The following is a 21146-nucleotide window of genomic DNA, read 5'->3' on the forward strand; positions in this document are numbered from 1 at the left end:
ACAAACCTCAAAATGTAGTGGGAACGGTCGGGTCAGGTAGAAAATGGGTGGTTGGGGCAACAAAGGCTGAATATACAGCGGGCCAATCGGGTGCGGAATAAAACCTGGTGGGAGCAGGATTAGAAATTCAGTCCCGCACAGATCTCTACCCCACGAACACCCTGGTCTAATGTCGTACAAGTATATTTTTGGTTAAGGTGTCAAAATAATATATTTTTTTCATGCCAAAACTCATTCATATATGAAGTACAGATCGTATTTCATGAAATATTTAGCAAATACCCAACAGTAAATATAGCAAAAACAAGATTTTTGACTACAGTCTCAAACCAAAAAGGTACACTGTGGTACAAATAATGTTCCTTAAGGGACAATTTTGTACCTTTGTAAAAATTGCACCTTATTTGGTACAGAAAAGACCTCTAATGATACTGTTCAGTACCTTTTATGGAACAATTAAAATGATTCATGTGTTGGATTCATAATGTTGGATCACATAAGTGATTTTATTAATAATTTCCACATTAAAACATGAATCATTATTTAAAAGCATGTTTAAGGAAACTCAAACATTATTTATTAAGTTCTATAATACAAAACAACTGGTAAAACAAAATAGATATTGTAAACTAAACATTTAAGGCAATTTTAATAAACATTTGGTAGCATTTTCTGATAAATACAGTTTCATTATTGATATCTGCACCTTTTGGTGTTTGCTTTACACTACACACGTGACCTGGCAAAAGTCCTGCATATGCAAAGTGTTCATGCAGACATTTTAGTATTGTAAAACTAATCAAACATTGTGCAAATCTCGTTACAATACTTTTGCATAATTTTATTTCTATTTTAAAATTAAGTCTATCAAATGAACTTTTAAGTGATTACAAAGGTACTGTGTGGAAATTGGAGAAAAAATGTTTTTGTATTGTACATGGGAGAATGTGTTTCTGTAACATTTTTGTAAAAAAAAAAAAGTGAAATGTTTAGCAAAAAAACAATCAGAGCGATTTTTATTCTTTACACAAAAAGAAACTGTTTTTAAGAACATTGTTTAAAATGTATTTGATGTTTTATATTTACTAAAAATTAATTGAAACATTTTGGATTTAGCAAAATGCCTTTAAACAGTTCTTGAAGAAACACATTTGACACTGTTAAGGTACAAAGTGTCTTATCACTGTAGTGCTACCTTCATGGATCAGATTTGTACCTTTGATGAAGGTACAATGTTGTATGTGCAGGTTTTAAAAACCAAAGGTACATTTTGGTTTTCTATGGTAAAATCATGTCCCTAAAGGTACAAACTGCAATGGTACAAATTAGTTTCTTTGTCTTAAGGTTCAATTCCGTTCCATAAAAAGATACTGCTTCAATGACAAGGGTTTTTACTTTCTTTGGTACAACATTGTACCAATTGTTTTGAGAGTGCAGCAACGTGCATTGCCCGTTACTACACCTCATTTGAACAACTTTAAAGGTGATTTTCTCAATAATATATTATTTTTAACCCTCAGATTCCAGGTATTCAAATAGTTGTACAATATCTCAATCAAACATTTCCCAATCATAACAAAACTATACATTAATTGAAACCTATTTATTCCACTGTCAGATGATGCATAATTCTCAATTTCAAAAGATGTACACTTATGACTTGCAGTTAAAGTCAAAATTAATAGCCCTCATGTGATTTCTTTTTCAATTATTTCCCAAATTATGTTTAGCAGAGCAAGGACATTTTCACAGTAAGTCCGATAATATTTTTTCTTTTGTAGAAAGTCTTATTTGTTTTATTTCTGCTCAAATAAAAGCAGTTTTTATTTTTTTACAAAGCATTTTAAGGTCAGTATTATTAGCCCCCTTAAGCAATATATTTTCGATAGTCTACAGAACAAACCACTGTTCTACAATGACTTTCCAAATAACCTAAATAACCTATTAAACTCTGTAAATTGCACTTTAAGCTGAATACTAGTATCTTAAAAATATGTAGTAAAATGTTATGTACTGTCATCATGGCTAAGGAAAAGATGACAACGATTCCAATGTATTAAGCTTAAGTACAATAAATAACGTTATTTCAACAGAAGCTTTCCCTACAAATGTAGCATTCAGTCACAGCCGAGGTGATAAGAAAAAAAAAAACAAGGCCATCACAAAGGGAATAACCTAAAATCCAGCAATGTGAGGCTAAAAACCCTATTACACAGCACTTGCGTCCATCTCCAGTTTTACGAAGCGCGGATCACGCTGATGAAGCGGTAAATGAATATCTTCCTTAGTCCTGCATGTCAAGTTGCGCTGGTAGAGTCATTACGGTCTACTCTACCCATAACCGATTGCCGCATTTATCAAAGACGCTCATATTGACGTGACTTCTGATTGCTCATCGACTTCTGATGGAAAACTACTCTCATATCCTGAGATATATTAGAAGGTTTGTTCAAAGCAGCAAGGTTTGTGTGTATACAAATTAGGCTTCTTATGGTATCATATTTCCTTGTTGCTATTAATTGCTGAAGCTTTTATCAAGGTATTTTGTTTTATAACAGCTGCAAAAAAAGGTTACTTTAACACAATGGTCTCAAACTCAATTCCTGGAGAGCTGCAGCTCTGCTTAGTTTAGCTTAATTTGCTTAGTTCACCTGCTTAATAGTATCTAGTAGTCTTGAGCACCTTGATTAGTTGGATCAGCTGTGTTTGAATAGGGTTGAAGCAAAACTGTGCAGAGCTGCAGCCCTCCAGGAATCCAGTATGAGACCTTTAACATGTTTGTTAGCAAAATATGTAGTGCAGTGATGTCCAAACTCAGTACTGAAGGGCCGATGTCCTAGAGAATTTAGCTCCAACCCTAATCAAACACACTTAAACCAGCTAATCAAGCTCTTACTGGATATACTAGAAACTTCCTGGCAAGTGTGTTGAAACAAGTTGGAGCTAAAACTCAGCAGGACACCAGCCCTCCAGGACCGAGTTTGGACACCCCTGATGTAGTGTTTAGCTTTACTGCACTGTATATATGTTTAGAGCAAACAAATGTTTTAAATTAAAGTGCAATAGGAAAGACTTTACAATATGAAGTCTCATTAAATGTTCATCAGTTTTAAGTTTAGTTTAGTTACTTTGTTAAAATGTTAGTTAAATATACAACCGGATATTATTAGTTCTAAACTGTATTTAGCAAAACAATTATGACTTATAATCATATTACGACTATAATTTGAACATGTTATTAGACAATAATAGTGATGTTCCGACTTTTTCTATTCCCGATACCGATACCTGAGCTTGGGTATCGGCCGATACTGAGTACCAGGGTGTGTATCAAGTAAATACAGTTCTGTATACTACTAGCCCTATATAAATTTATAGAGTATTTTCATTGTCTGACATTGGTATTAATGGTATTGGTAAGACTGTATCAGATTGGTTTACGATTTCAAATACTCTCCAATACGAACGGCAGGATTTTTGCAGTATCTGTAAGTATTTCCAATACTAGTATGATTATTGGAACAACCCTAGAGATTAACTTATTAAATTAAATTATTAAAAGATATAAAATAATCTAAATGAATGATTTTACAAATCGTTCCACCCCTTTGCAGAATCAGCCATTAATTACCACTGCAAAAAGTGAACAAATAAACTTAGTGTCCAGCTACACGTATTTAGGATTTTTACTTGATCACAAGCTTTCCTTTGAAGCACACGTAGCAAATTTGGTCCACAAATTTAACAGTTAAGCTTGAATTTCAATATTAAAATGGATCTTCCATTTCTCTAAAAGCTTGTCAATATTTAGTGTCTGCAACATTTTTACCATCGCTTTTCATGAATGCCTCAACTAAATGTCTTCAGCCTTTAAACTCTGATGTTTGTTACAGGGTGTAGTAGACTAAGGCCCCGTTTACACTAATGCGTTTTCGTTTTAAAACGCATAAGTTTTGCTACGGTTACGCCATCCATCTACACTACACCGGAGTTTTTGAGAGCCGAAAACGGAGCGTTTTGGAAACGTTGAAGAGGCCGTTTTCATTCTAAAACGCTGCTGCTCCGTCTCAGTGTGGATGGGGGAAACCGAAGACATCTGAAAATGGAGGTGGGGCTGCCGACATTCGCCTTTCTGATTGGGGCTTTTCCTCAACATTAAGTAGCCTAACACACACAGTTCAGTCCTGCATCCTCTTCTTGTGAGTTCAGACTTCGCAAGTTTGATCAGTACAATAGGAACAACTTTACAATAATGTCTCATTATTAAATGTTCATTAATCGATTTGAATCAATAGTGTAAAACTCATCACAATTAAAAAAATGAATCACAATAAAGTTTATCATTGACTTTGTAAACTTATGATTTTATTTCATTTGTCAGATTTTAAAAATAACTGTTTGTTGTCAGATTCCTCAGAATAAAACTAAATCTGTTAAAATTGAACACTATTAGATTTAACCTGATAAAAGATATGCTGAATATGGTATAAATGTATCTAGCTGAAGAAAAAGCCAGATCCGATTAGTTAAATTCTATGAGACTGGTTTAATATGTGTCGATAATAATATTATTGTTGTTAAAAAATATCATAAAATGTCAGCATGTCATGGGCCAGAAAAACATGTGAAAATGTTATTCATGATATCAATACTGAACATGTTCATCATAACAAAATATTGAGTATCGACATGCAATTGATGTCAAAACTATTAGATGTAAAACTATTAGCAAATGGATTAACAGAGCAAGGAATTCTTTACAGTATTTCCTATAATATTTTTTTCCTCTGGAGACAGTGTTATTTGTTTTATTTCAGCTAGCTGTTAAGCCACTTTAAAGTAGTAAGTAATATAGGAGTAGTGAAATAACATGATAAAGTTTACAGTGCAACCTAAAAATAATAGGCTATTATTTGACATTAATAACCTCACTTTAATACTGATATGATTTCTCTCTTCAATGATACTAAAAACTGTTTGACTGAATTTTTTGTTTCCCTATTTTTACAGGAATAATCTGTAGATATTAATGTGAATTTACACTTGACTCTCTGAAAATACAGAAAATTTTCTTTAAAATTGAGAAAAATTATTAAATACCAAAACACAAGTTATAACTGTAAATTTAATGTTAAAATTTTTAATTAGAGAAAATATCTGTAAAACATGTGCCACAGTGGCGCAGTGGGTAGCCCGATTGCCTCACAGCAAGAAGGTAGCTGGTTTGAGCCTCGGCTGGATGAGTTGGCATTTCCGTGTGGAGTTTGCATGTTCTCTCTTTGCCACTGTGGGTTTCCTCCGGGTGCTCCGGTTTCCCAAACAAGTCCAAAGATATGTGCTATAGGTGAATTGGGTAAGCTAAATTGTGATAGGTTGCAGCTAAAGGGGCATCCACTGCGTAAAACATATGCTGGATAAGTTGGTGGTTCATTCTGATGTGGCGATCCCTGAATAATAAAGGGATTAAGCCAAAAAGAAAACAAATGAATGTCTGTAAACCAACAGGTATTTCACTGTATAATGAAAAAACTGGAAAAATCTGTAAAGAAATACAGACAATTACCTGTAAAATAACGTTTATTTTTTACAGTGTATTATGTTTGGAAATGCAGAATTAACAGGGGGGGCTAATAATTCAGGGGGGCTATTACTTCTGACTTCGTATGTCAAAATCGATTGATGATCATCAATTATTGACGAGAGCGCACACAAAGGTGTTAGTAGCAAAACAGCTCTTTTCCACCCCAGTTGTGCATCCTCGGATATTCGGGCTGATCTGTAATCTATTTAACACCGAACAATAATCAGGGTGGCAGTAAAAGCAATTTGCAGGCAGAGGAGCTATAAATCAGAGTGGCTCGACGCCCAGCTCGCCGTCTGCCCGCGCCAAAAAAGCAGCACGCTTAACAATGATGCAACTCTTTAACCCAGACCTCCATCAATCTGCACAGGTTTGCATATCAGCGCCACAATAAATCTGGTTTTCATATTGGGTGTTTGTAAAGAAGAATTTACTCCCCGGGGAGGCACAACAGGGCGCACAGGTGGCGACTGGAAAAGATGGCATGCCTTCATACTGCAAAATGAGCACGATGAATCACCTTTAGTTCTGCGAAGATGACAACGGTGAACTAATGATGAATTACTCCAGACGACCGGCCTGTAAACAAATGCACCATCTACACGCTTCAGAATGCGACTATGATAAGGCGAAACTCGAGGCTGGGTGTATTTAATGAGAAACCACAAAAAGCTCAGTCACCGAAAATGGTTTCAGTCATAATTCTCAGCCAAAGTGATGTGATGTGAAGCTCAGAAGTGTATGAAATGCAGATACTCCTTCAGCTTTTCAAGTATAAAGACAAAAGCATGAATAAGGATGGATAAAAGGTATGTGTTTTAAAAAAAAATCATATCAAATGTATAATATGCATATACAAAATTACCATTCAAGTCATTTACTTGAGAACATTACACATTTTTCTCAAAACAAGACATTTTAGTTTAAGTCTTGCAAAGTTACTTTGTACAATTCAGATATTAGTGCTGGGCACCGGTTACATTTTTAATCAGGATTAATCACTACGTTATGCAAAAAAAAACAATAATGTTTTTTGTGCATTAATAAAACCTATTTACTTGTAATTTCACATTTGTTCAATGTAATACTTGCCATGACTTCAGTGGGAAATGGTTCCAGTCATAATTCTCTGCTAAAAAGTGTGATATGAAACTCAAAAGTGAATGAAATGTTATGCAGATATGCAAGTATATAGACAATAGCATGGATAGGGATGGATAAAAAGTATGTTTTTTTTATTTAATTATATAAAATGTGTGACAGATATGAAAAATGATCTAAAACTTATTAATAATAGCCATTTAATTGAGAAATTTGCACATGGAGATGTTTTCAAAAATTATATCTTAAATTGTGATAATTTTCTTAATGCATTTTTTATATAAATTTATTGTGTTGAAAACCAAAAAAATGTTAGTCCTCAAGTCCTGCATAGTTATTTTGCATAAATCCTTTATATAATAATCTTTAAATGCTAAAAAGTCATTTACTTGAGAACATTACACGTTTTTTCTCAAAACAAGACATTTTAGTTGAAGTCTTGCAAAGTTACTTTGTACAATTCAGATATTAGTACATAAAAACAATAATGTTTTTAAAAATAGTGCATTAAACACTTTTTAATTTTTAAAGTACTGAGTAAGTGTATAAACAACATGAAAAAACATTCCCATAACATTCTAGCTGTTAAAATATTTTAAATCTCAACTTAAATGGTGTAATCTTTTTTTATTTTATTTTTATTAAATTTTACAACCAATATAAGATATTTGCCACTGCCCGGACATAACAATGTTACCTAATTTGTAATAGAAACCAAGTTATGCTCAGATTTCAGAGGCTTGATCATAACATTTTAACAGGACAGTTGCAAGCAACATCATGTAAGCATTCAGACACATATTTTGTAACAGGTGAAATAAAACCTTTCATTTTATTAGGAGGAAACATCATAAACAGTCCATTCTTTAGCAGCTGCCACTGTTAAGAGTGGGGCAAAATGTATGAAAACAACAACAACGACAACAAAGTTTAACTGTGCAGGGGACTTTAATCTGTGAAGTACATGTTTGTACTGAATTTTCTTTGGATCATTTCAGCCCCCAAAAAATAAATAACAAATACCAAGCAAGTTGCTAAAACACACTAGATTATTTATTATCTGAAAATTTAAATGAACTCTCCAAAGTAGTCTGACGAAGCATAATGTTACAGGTACCTCGTGCACTGTTTGGGTGCGTGATTTGCTGGCATAAACGGTTTGTACTGCATTCAAGTGATACTTTACTTCAGAATTTCAGTACTTCGGTAATATGAAAACTCTGCTTTGCAGTACTAACATATAGCGGTTTGCACAAATTTACTGTTTTTAAAATACTAAAAATGACCATTTAAGAGACTGACTGTGTTATATATATATATATATATAGATTCACGTACACACACACACACACACACGTGTGTGTGTGTGTGTGTGTGTGTGTGTGTGTGTGTGTGTGTGTGTGTGTGTGTGTGTGTGTGTGTGTGTGTGAATCTTTAAATACTATAAACCAGTGTTACAAAAATAAATGTATAAAGAATTAAATGAATATTCTTCACAATAAAACCTATTTACTTGTAATTTCACATTTGTCCAATGTAATGCTTGCAATGATTTCAGTGGGAAATGGTTCCAGTCATAATTCTCTGCTAAAAAGTGTGTTATGAAACTCAAAAATGAATGAAATGTTATGCAGATATGCCCGCTATTCAAGTATATAGACAAAAGCATGGATAGGGATGGATAAAAAGTATGTTTTTTGTTTATTTAATTATATAAAATGTGTGATTGATATATGAAAAATGATCTAAAACTTGTTAATAATAGCCATTTAATTGAGAAATTTGCACATGGAGATGTTTTCAAAAATTATTTCTTAAATTGTGATAATTTTCTTAATGCATTTTTTATATAAATTTATTGTGTTGAAAACCAAAAAAATGTTAGTCCTCAAGTCCTGCATAGTTATTTTGCATAAATCCTTTATATAATAATCTTTAAATGCTAAAAACCAATGTTAAAAATTAAGTTAAATTAAATAGGAATATTCTTCACAATAAAAACATTTTATTTGTAATTTCATATTTATTTAATTTGATACTTGCCATTGTCACGATTTGTAAAACGTATAAGCAATTTCGGTGAAAAATATTCAGTCATAACTCTCTGCTAAAATGATGTGACATGAAGCTCAGAAGTGTATGAAATGTTATGCAAACACTTCCAGATTTTTAAGTAGTGTATATAGATAAAAGCATGGATAAGGATGAATAAAAAACTCATATAAAATGTATTAAAAAATCATATTAAAATGATCTACAAATCAATTAAAAATAGGCATTTAATTGAGAAAATTACACATTTGGAGTTTTATTTTTTTAAAGAATACACCTTAAATTGTCATTATTTTCTATATACATATTCACCCTTAAATGCTAAACCAATGTAAAAAAAATAAATAAAAAAATACTATGATAATATGCTTTACAATAAAAGATTTTTACTTATTCAATGTGATACTTGCAGATTCTTGCCCCAATTTTGGTGGAAAATGATTCCAGTCCTATTTCTCTGCTAAAATGTGTGATATGAAGCTCAGAAGTGTATGAAATGTTATGCAGACACTCCCTGCGTTTTAAGTATATAGCCAAAAGCAGTACGTCAAACAATCTGCATCTAAATGTGTGGTATATATATGAATCAATAAGTGAAAAATAGCCAGATTACCTGCTGTTTCTGCCAAGATTTTGAAGTATGAATCAGATGGACACTTTCCAGACATTTGTTTGGATTGTGTTCATACTACACACTTGCACACTTATAGAACACACTTGGAACAGTCGAGAAGTAAGTTCTTCATTAACTGGAGAACATTGTGCGATGATACACACATCCAGATTCAACTAAGGATGCGTTGATCATCCAATACTACTTTGGTTTTGAATTTGATAGTTATTTCTGCTTTGATTGAGCAACCAATTTACAGCCCAATGACTGAAATTGTATTGAATCTCAAGTCAGGTGGAAAAGAAATGATAGAGAATTGTCATTTGAATGCAAAGTATCTGAATTAAAGTTAATTGAAATCTTTAAGAAAGTTAACTAGAAAAACAAAAGTCTGACAAAACCTTTAAATGTTGTCTAAATACAAAAAACTGAACAATGATACAATAAACAAACAACAGGCAGACAGAATAATACATACTGTTTAAAGACAGACAGACAGACAGACAGACAGACAGACAGAAAGACAGACAGACAGACAGACAGACAGACAGATGGAATGACAGATCATAGAATATTTCTGACAGGAAAACAGAGACAGTCGGATGGATGGATGGATGGATGGATGGATGGATAGGATTGATAGAACGATAGAATGATGGATGGATAGATAAAATGGATGGAATGGATGGATAGAATGATAGACGGATGGATGGATGGTTGGATGGATGAATGGAATGATAGATAGAATGAATAGATGGAAGGATGGAACAATAGATGGATGTATGGATGGATAGAACGATGGATGGATAGAACGATGGATGGATGGATGGATGGATGGATGGATGGATGGATGGATGGATGGATGGATGGATGGATGGATGGATGGATGGATGGATGGATGGATGGATGGATGGATAGATAGATAGATAGATAGATAGATAGATAGATAGATAGATAGATAGATAGATAGATAGATAGATAGATAGATAGATAGATAGATAGATAGATAGATAGATAGATAGATAGATAGATAGATAGATGAATGGAACGATAGATAGAATGAATGGATGGATGGATGGATGGATGGATGGATGGATGGATGGATGGATGGATGGATGGATGGATGGATGGATGGATGGATGGATGGATGGATGGATGGATGGATGGATAGATAGATAGATAGATAGATAGATAGATAGATAGATAGATAGATAGATAGATAGAAGAAAGAAAGAAAGAAAGAAAGAAAGAAAGAAAGAAAGAAAGAAAGAAAGAAAGAAAGAAAGAAAGACTTCAAGATGGACAGATATTCAGATGGATATAAATGGATGAGGATAGATGGATTAACGGTTAGACAGACAAAGATAGATAGATATAAATACATTAATTTAGACAGACAGGTGGATGGAGGGTCTTGTTTTTCTCTTATTTGTGTTTGGATCATTCTGCTGTGCTTGAGTTGCTAGCGTGACTTTATTAATTGTGGTCAGATGAATTATCAGGAGAGCTTTAAAAAATATCTAGCAAATGGTGTTTTGGGATTGCGCTAATGATGTCATGTGCTTAAACTTCAGAGCGCCGGCACATGATGGAGCAGCTGCGGCCCTATTCTGAACAGCAGAAACTTGATGAAAAGCCCATTATGGTCCATTAGAGGAATCACCTGTGCTAAATATCTATGACTGCAGTCTGTTAGCGCTCCTGCATGGCTTGTAATTTGTCCCGCTTATTTTCATCACCTCGAATCAGCCTCTTGTCGAGGCACTTTTAAACTTTCAGAGAGATGAGATTCAACTGTTGTGTAATCCACTCCAGTGAGCAGCGGGTCAGTGCAGCAGATTCACTCACGGTCACTCTGTGATCTGGCAGATCAGCAGCCTGTGCTTCACTATCTGCTGCTTCACTGGCAGAGCTGCAGATTTCAGGCAACATAAGCATCTGACTGTCTATCAATCTAAATATCTGTTATTCTCTCATCCATCTTATCCATCCATCTGTTCATTCATGCATCCATCCATCCATCCATCTATATCTGGAAGTTTGTTATTCTCAAAACCGATCCATCCACCCATTCATCCACCCATGGATCCACCCACCTGTTGATCCATCCATCCATCTGTCTGTGGGCTTTTTGGGGTGTCTGTCATTCTCCCATGCATCCATTCATGTTCATTCATTCATGCATCCATCGACCCATCTATCTGGATGTCTGTTATTCTCCCATCCTAGCCATCCATCCATCCATCTTGATGTATGTTATTCTCCCATCCTAGCCATCCATCCATCCATCCATCCATCCATCCATCCATCCATCCATCCAATGTTCTCCAGTTTATTCATCCACTCATCCATCCATCCATCCATCCATCAATGCATATGTTGATCCATCCATCCATCTCGACGTATGTTATTCTCCCATCCTAGCCATCCATCCATCCATCCATCCATCCATCCATGTTCTCCGATTTATTCATCCACTCATCCATCTATCCATCCATCAATCCATATGTTGATCCATCCATCTCAACGTATGTTATTCTCCCATCCTAGCCTTCCATCCATCCATCCATCCATACATCCATCCAATGTTCTCCGGTTTATTCATCCACTCATCCATCCATCCATCCATCCATATGTTGATCCATCAGTCCATCTCGATGTATGTTATTTTCCCATCCTAGCCATCCATCCATCCATCCATCCATTAATGTTCTCTGGTTTATTTACATATCCATCCATCCATCCATCCATCCATCAATCTGTTTATCTGGGTGTCTGTCATTTCCCATCCATCCATCCATTCATTCATCCATCCATCCATCCATCCTTAATTCCAGCTTTTCCTGCTGTTGCTTAAGCCATCCGTCCAGCCATCCATCCATCCATCCATCCATCCATCCATCCATCCATCCATCAATCCATCCATCCATCCATCCATCCATCCATCCATCCATCCATCCTTAATTCCAGCTTTTCCTGCTGTTGCTTAAGCCATCCGTCCAGCCATCCATCCATCCATCCATCCATCCATCCATCCATCCATCATTCTCCTGTCTATTTAGCTATCCTTCCATCAAGCCATCTATACATACAGGCACATATCTATCTGTCAGTCTTGCTGGGTGTCTGCCATTCTCCTATCCAACGAACCATCCATCCATACATCCATTTATCCTTAATTACAGACTTTTCCTGATGTTGCTTCAGCCATCTGTCCTTCCATTCATCCATCCACAAATCTATGCATTCATGTTTTCTCCATCTATTTGTCCATTCATCTCTCCACTCATCAGTCCATTATTTGATTCACAAACATACCTCTTTAAATGAACGAATAGTTTGGTTTGCTTGTTTTCCACAATAACTGATGGTCAATTAGAAACCTCCTCCACCCTTTCTCTTAACAGACAGCCTGTGTCTATTGTGCTCAAACTGCACCCTGAAGACATTTCCAGCCTCTTCCCTCTTAATGTCAGTTTGCTTGTTCTCATTAACAAGCTCCAATCACTACTTAATTATGAATTAAACAAGCCAGCGATGGAGTGTTTGCTGAACGCGGTTTAAAGGTTACAGATAAGCTTAAGAGCTTGTTAACTAAAGAGCGGGGAGGTAATGTCAGTGTTTACCAGAACATAACTCATCACACCGGGAGCGCTGCATATATAATGTGCAGTTCGGACTAATTCTTCTATTGGTACGAGCCACATCAATTGAATTCTATATTAATGTGCCATGTTGCCATGGCGGCATCTGTAAACAGCCTACGGTTAGGCTAATGAACTATATTACACACAGAAGAATTGTTTATTCAGGTTATTATGATTAATACAGTTCATTACTTGCAGAACATATGCGTCTTTGCATTCGCCTGTAGATAAAGCGAAATCAGATGTGGTCACACTGTAAGCATTATAGACTGAAAAGAAATCAATTAAAATAAAATAGGTATATAATAAGTAAAAATAGGTAGATAAATACCATCATAGCATAGTAAGCATGGTAGTCTGTAAAAACGTTTTTGAAAGTTGATATCAGTAGAGTATGCTTTAAATATATAGCTGCGTCCCAAATTGCACACTTGTGCACTATTTCATGCCATTTTGTAGTATAAATAGTGTGTGTAGTGTATTCACACTGAAAAATAATAAGTGCACTTTAATTACCCGGATGATGCACTCATTCAGCCGGTAAAATAAAGTGTGTAATGATGGACACTTCACGCACTCAATCGGAGCTATCGGGCGCACATGTTGGATAACTTTATTTATTTTGGATGGTGAAAGCAAAATTCTCCTAAGAGAGTGATTATAGCGGCTCCTGATGGTGAATGCGGTTATACTCGTGGCAGACCGTCAAACGTCATCAGTTTGAATTTTCGCTTAGTAAAAAACATTAGTGCTCCATTTGGGACGACACAACATACATATACTATACTGTTGAGTGTGTAAGTGCATAAGTACATAGTGCATGAGTGCATAGTGTATAGTGGGCCATTTGGGCTGCAGCTTTTGTTTTACATAAGTCATTTTAAATATTTCATATCTAATCCAATGTGTTGCCATTTCTTTGTAACAAAACATCCATTCAAAAAGATCATATAAAATGTATAATATATATATATATATATATATATATATATATATATATATATATATATATATATATATATATATATATATAGATATAGATATTATTATTTTTTTAAATATCTAAAAATCATTAGAGACATTTACTTAAGAAATTTTGAACATTTTGATTTGTTATTGAAGATTGAGCCACACAATGTTGTTTTTAAATTGCATTTTGTTTTAAACTGCTTTTTTTCTGGAAATAAGACTTTTTTGCTTTACAGTCTTGTATAAATGCTGTATATAAATGCTATTAACCAATGGAAACCAATAAAAAAAAAAAAATTGCAAATAAAAATTAGTGAAAATTTGCTTCACAATAAAATATTTGTGGGGGAAGCAGTGGCGCAGTAGGTAGTGCTGTCGTCTAACAGCTAGAAGGTTGCTGGTTCGAGCCTCGGCTGGGTCATTTCTGTGTGGAGTTTGCATGTTCTCCCTGTATTGATGTGGGTTTCCTCCGGGTGCTCCGGTTTCCCCCACAGTTCAAAGACATGCGGTACAGGTGTATTGGGTAAGCTAACATTGTCCAGTGTATGAGAGTGTATGGATATTTCCCAGACATGTGTTGCAGTTGGAAGGGCATCGACTGCGTAAAATGTACTAGATAAGTTAGCGGTTCCACTGTGGCGACCCCAGATTAATAAAGGGCTGAGCCAAAAAGAAAATGAATGAATGAATGAATAAATAAATAAAATATTTGTACGGTAAAACGGTAAAATAATAGCAACCACTAAAATACTAGCAACGGCAAAATACTAGCAACCACAGCTGCCATGAATGAAATACGGTATTTGATCATAAATTGTGAATTTTATTTTATGGTTTGTACCATTTTTAAAACTGTAAAATACTGGCAACCTTAGCTGCCACAAGAAAAAAATTATGGTAAAATAATTATGGTAATCCAGCGCTCTGGGGTAAGCTCAAATGTATGGTCGGTGCTCTTTGGGTAAGGGATTCATCAAAACAGCAACAAGAATCAGTCCAAGGCACTCGAAAAAAGTTTTTAAAAAATTAATTAGGGTATTTTACCATAAAAATGAAAAATTATTTTATGGGTCGTATTTTTAATAGTAAAATACTAAATACTGAAATTTATTTTATGATTTGTACTATTTTTTTAAAGGTAAAATACTGGCAACCACAGCTGCCACAAGAAAAATATGGTATTTTACCATAAACATAAAAAAAATTATTTTATGGTCCGTACCATATTTTTAACAGTAAAATACTGGCAACCACAGCTGCCCTGAGTGAAATTGGTGATTTGCCCATAAAAAAATTCTTTATTTTATGATTTGTACCAGTAAATACTGGCAACCTTAGTGCCATGAATGAAATACAGCATTTTATCATAAAAATGTGAAATATCTTTTATGGTTCGTACCATACTTTTAATGGTAAAATACTGTAAACCACAATTATTTGTAACTTTGAACTTTTTTTTTTTTTATATAAGTGTGCAATGTCTCTGGTGGCAAATTGCTTTAACAAACAGAAGTCTGGGTCCACACACTTTGCAAACAAAATAAGGTCAAATGCAAACACTCTTTGTTTCCGTTTACAGTGTTTTAAACAATGGATTAACGTGTTGGGCTTTCAAGCAAACTTAGGTTCCTGCGTGACATCATAACGGCGTGTTTTTCTGCATGTACGTGACGGTAACTATATCCAGTCGCCCGAGCAGCTGCTTGTTTCCCCAGTAGGGCTTTTCCCTTGCACTGATTAGCACCCCATTAGGAGAGGCCTGGCAGCGCACTGCCTGTTGACAGTCTCTCCATTAACCTTATTGTGCATATCCCGCTTATCACACAGCTAAGCACTTTTCTCCGATGAAACATAAAAAGCCTGCGCGGGAGAGGAAGAGAAATTCATGCCGCACATTCACAAAAGCACACAAACACACACATATATAAACGCTTGAGGTCAGAATTATTAGCCCCCTCAACATATTTGTAAATATAATAGTTTTAATAATTAATTTCTAATGACTGATTTTATCTTTACCATGATGACAGTACATAATATTTTACAAGATACTAGTATTCAGCTTAAAGTGACTTTTAACGGCTTAACTAGGTTAATTAGGTTAAGTTGTAATTAGGCAAGTTATTGTATAACTGTTGTTTTGTTCTGTAGACAATCAAAAAAAAAAAAAACTTGCTTAAGGGGGCTAATATTATTGACCTTAAAATGGTTTTAAATTAAAAACTGCTTTTATTCTAGTCGAAATAAAACAAATGAGACTTTCTCCAGAAGAAATATCATATTTGGAAATACTGTGAAAGATTCCTTGCTCAGTTAAACATCCTTTGGGAAATATTTGAGAAAGAAAACATTCACAGGACGCCTAAAAAATTTGACTTCAAATGTATACACACACATACACAATCTGCACAAGAAATGCAATCTTACACTGCAGCTCGACAGAAGGAAAAAAGAAGGAATTGTTGCTTACATATATAATTTCCTGAGCAGTCGGTTGCTCAGTCGCTCCGTTTTTTTTCTCTCTCTCCTTTTTTCCGTTCCTTCTACCCTGTTAATCCCATTTTCAGTCTTCATAAGCCATAATCCATGAAATATGCTCCTTTCCCTCAGTGCTGAGAAAAATAAATTCAGTCTCTGGATCACTGGGGAGCTGTTCCAATTAAACGTTACATGATATTTTTCCACCTTTTTCTTCGGTGATGGATATATTTTTTATAGTTGTCTGTTTAATCTGAGGCGTGGTGCGTGTTTCAGTTTCTAAAGCTCTAATTGGTGGATTGGAGCTGGATAATATTCTGAGGGAGCTTTATGGAGTTCACATTATAAATAACTACAGTACAGAGTCAAGTCTGTGTGGAAGCGTCAGAGGATTGCAGAGGATGAACTAATCATCTACTCTACAGCGTTTATGACAGATATCTTCAGAAATATGATTAAAAGCTGTTGGACAATAAGCTGTGGTGCAATATCTTTGCTTATACCATGAATATGGTTATAAGCATATCAGTGTCTGAATATGGTAATCAGTACTCTGGTACATAAATGCAGACAATGCTAAATATTTTGTTTGAGGTAAAATAAGGTTGTCTATGATATTGGACAGGTACTTAACTGGCCTGTCTGCAGTCCCAACCTGTCTCTAATAGAGAATGTGTTTCGCATTTTGAAGCACAAAGGCAACAACGAAGACCCCGTACTTTTGCCCACCTTAAGACTTGTTTGCAGGAAGTATGGGACAAAATTACACCCGAAACACATCATCACTTCAGATATTAAATGTGTTTTAGGTGTTGTGAAAAGAAATGGCAACATTACAAAGTGGTAAATGCTTTACTGTTTCAACTTTTTTTGAAATGTGTTGCAAGAAACAAAATTGCAATATGTGTCTATTTTGAAAAATACATTTTCATCATGTACATGTACATGCTTTTTCTGATTTTGTACTTAATTTTTGTACTTCTGGGTTGTACTTAAAAAAAAAAATCCTAAAAATAGGACATATTAACAATAACATATATGCATATAATAAAATGTACATTTATATTTTATAAAATTTTAAAAGTCACATTTCAAGGATAAAAGAAGTGTTTACTTTAAAATTGAAAAAAAAAAAAAAAGACTATTACTTAGTGGCTCTTTAAAGACCTTGGACAAGTTGTGGCGCACCTTTTTATATTTTCTGCTGGCTAACACTCTTGATATGTAAGCTGAGAAGTAACATACGAATACATGAATAATTTATTATTCATTTTCATTTTTTTCTATTAGTATAATTTTTATTTATTTATTTTTAGTTATTAATTATGTTTATTTAGTTTTTGGGAAAGTTACAGGCTGTTGAGGGAGGGAAGTGTTTATTTGGGGTAGCGTTAACTATAACATATGAATAATTATATGAATGACATTGAATGATAATTATGAAATGAATGTTTTAATTGATAATCTATGTAGAAAACCTAATAAAATAATTTTGAAGAAAAAAATAAAAGTCAACAGAGCAGAGGTCAAAGTCCCATAATGCAAATCCCAATCGTAAATAAACAGAAAAGTCTTGTGGATCACAAAACAAGAAACTGATAATCTAACTGTGATCGCGCTCTACAGTAATCTGTCTGTTAGATGATTAAACTATGTTTGGACTATTGTTAGAGAAATAGTGTTTTAGAATGGTTATGTTATTAAAAATCACCTAATATTGCGGAAAAAAGTCGAATTTTCATCTAAAATTAGCGTTTTAGCATTTTAACTCTCTCTATTTTTTTTTACATATTTAATCAATAAGCCTAAACAAATGTACATTTGTTATTTTGTTATATATTTAAATATATAATTTCCAGTTTATTATATAGAGATTGCATGACAACAGTAGGCAATATCTAAAGTGGATCAAAACGTTTAGTAAAAGCTTGGCACAATTTTGAAAAACTTCACTTCAAATGTTGACTACTGTATCTTATTGATTGACTACTTTATTTTTCTAATTAACTTATACAAAACTGTTATGTATTTATCATATATAGTTCTGTAATTAACTTATATAGAAAATGTTAAACTATTAATGAGTCTGAAGTGAGAATAAATGGAGACTAAAGAGAGAATTTTTGACATCCATTTTTCCTCATGTTCATCTGTTGCCTGAAGCTGTTTACTTGTTGCCTGAGATATTGATTTATATTGATATCGAGATACTGAAGGCTGTGCTGATACTCGAGCCAAAATCTCAGTATTGATCGAACACTAACCGTAAGACACACAAAGAATAAAACTCAATTCAATGTAGGAATGGAGCAGCCGTTATTTTTAGCAGCTGATACAAGTTCATTTGGCAAATTGGCACAAACTCTAAGAGAAAGCGCTCTTACTTCACAATATCACTACAATATCATCATGCGATCTGGATGCAAACCTCTGCTTTAGCAGTACAGTCAGGTCATTTTTTAGTTCTATATTGCTTCATACAATTAAAACGAAATCAAAGCAGCTTTAACACATTAACTGTCCCTATCCTGCCTTTAGAATTTTAGATCTACATTACAAGTATTGTATCCGACTGTTTTGATGTTTTGTATTTATTTATATTTGATTCCATGCCATTTGTGTCTCTCTTTGCATAATAATAACAATTAAAAAATAGAATTCTAAATTCAAACAAGATCACATGGTACTGTAGACAACACTCAGGATGAATAAATAAAATTTTGATAAAATAGTGTGAAACAAACAAATAAACAAACAAACAAACAAACAAAAAAGGTTCATATTCCTCAAAACACAGGGGGCGCTCTTACATGGTCGGCAATAAAAATTGTACGCAATCTGGTGGTCATGTTTGGTACTGCGGTCAAACAAAATCTTACTGAAACCTTTTTTTTTTTTTAAATCAAATTAAACATTTGGAACATTATTTCTTGAAATTTCGTGCTTAAATTTTCTGTCAATTTTAGGCCAAAACAGGTTTTGTAAGATGAATATTTTATGTAATACAGTGGTCCCTCTATATGGCGCAGTTCACTTTTTGTAGTCCCACAGTTTCGCAGATTTTTTTTTTTTTGTGCAAGTTGACATGCTTAGTTTTCTACAGCGCATTGTGTTCTGCGTCCTGATTAGTGCACTGTTTTCTGCGTCCTGACTGACTTCTGGACATGCTAAAGGTAGGTAGAAGTTATGCGGCTGTAGGGGGCCATTACTGAATAAATAAATGAAGATCAAATGGTTTGGATCTTTGGTTTCATTCTATAATAGTTGACTTATTATTAAAGGTTTAAACTTTAAGAGTGTTTAAACAAGAGAGAAAAGTGTGAAAATGTTAATGCCTGTCTGAGAAAAGTGTATAAAGTGTGTAGTGAGGGGTTTTACAACCTTAAAAAATCTATAATAATTGTAAAATAAATAAAGCGACTTTGCAGATTTCACCTATTGCAGGTTATTTTTAGAACATAACTACCACCATTAATGGGGGACCACTGTATAATAAGTTATTTTTTTTCATGAACATAAAAGGTGCATAACTATTGTTTTATTTAACTTCTTCCCTTCACTTTGGCTACAATCTGAGATATATCTTCGTTAAAATGAGACCAAGCATAAACCTGTACAACAAAACAGAAAAAAAAATGATTTTCATGGTTTTAAGCTTTATCACTCGCTGATCTTGGAAAGATTGGAAATCATTTCAGTTAAATATTTAAGCTGAACATGTCCTGTTTATGTCTATGTTCAAAATGTGGGGGCAACAACTAGGTGGTTAACAAAGAAAACAAGAAATAATTAAAAAACTGGTTATATCAGTTGGGATTTGTGGAGCTGTGCATTGATGGATTTGATCTTCAGCGTTAAGACTTTCAGCAGTGAAATTAAACCACACTGAACTGAACTTTAACTCTGAACACTGGACTGACACATTTTCAATTTACTAGAACTTCTATGTAAAGCTGTTTTGACACAATCTACATTGTGAAAGCATTATAGAAATACACATGAATTGACTTGAATATCAGTGCGTCATCATCAGTGTGAAACAAGTTGGACATGCAGTTCCACAGAATGCTGGTTTTGTTGGGGTTAGTTCCCTGATGATTCAGTTCAGTAATTGGTAAAGGATGTGAGTCACTGTATGGCACCTTTACCAACCCCAAATAAGCAAGCTAAAGGTGACTTCGACAAGGAACCAAAACTTCACTAATTGACAGAAACTGAGAACCAATTCTATAATGACACATTCAGACTAGAGCTACAACTACTTCTTTTGGTAACATATGGAAGTCTGTGTTTTAACAATAAAGTCAAGTCACTTTTATTTATACAGCGCTTTATACAATGCAATCTGTCAAAGCAGCTTAGTTAAAAACTACTCAATTACAGTAATTAAAGTATTTGTAATTCAGCTTTTTCTCTAGTAGTTTTAAAAATGTTTTCTTCTTTTACTAGAAAACATTTCTAGCGCTTTACTAGTACTTTTACTTCACTTGATTCCTTCAACCTGCAGTAATTACTTTAAAGCTTTAGTTTGTCTTGTGTGCGGTGATTGGCTGAGTAGAATAATCAGTTCCATGATCGCTTTATAGATGCAGCAAACATGTACCTGTACAGTGTGGAAGAATAAGTGTGTTTGAGAAGATGCAAAATTGTTAGACACAACCATATTAGTTGTAAAGTGTTAACATCATCACAACTAGGTTTTTGC

The 21146-nt window shown here is 34.1% G+C and overlaps 1 protein-coding gene across 2 annotated transcripts in view; it reads right to left on the bottom strand.

Moving 5' to 3' along the window:
- plxna3 (plexin A3) overlaps positions 1-21146 on the bottom strand; it is a 355788-nt gene that overhangs the window by 103879 nt on the left and 230763 nt on the right.

The sequence above is a fragment of the Danio rerio genome, chromosome 8 (genome assembly GCF_052040795.2).
Source record: "Danio rerio strain M-AB ecotype USA chromosome 8, GRCz13ab, whole genome shotgun sequence".
NCBI classification, from domain to species: Eukaryota; Metazoa; Chordata; class Actinopteri; order Cypriniformes; family Danionidae; genus Danio; species Danio rerio.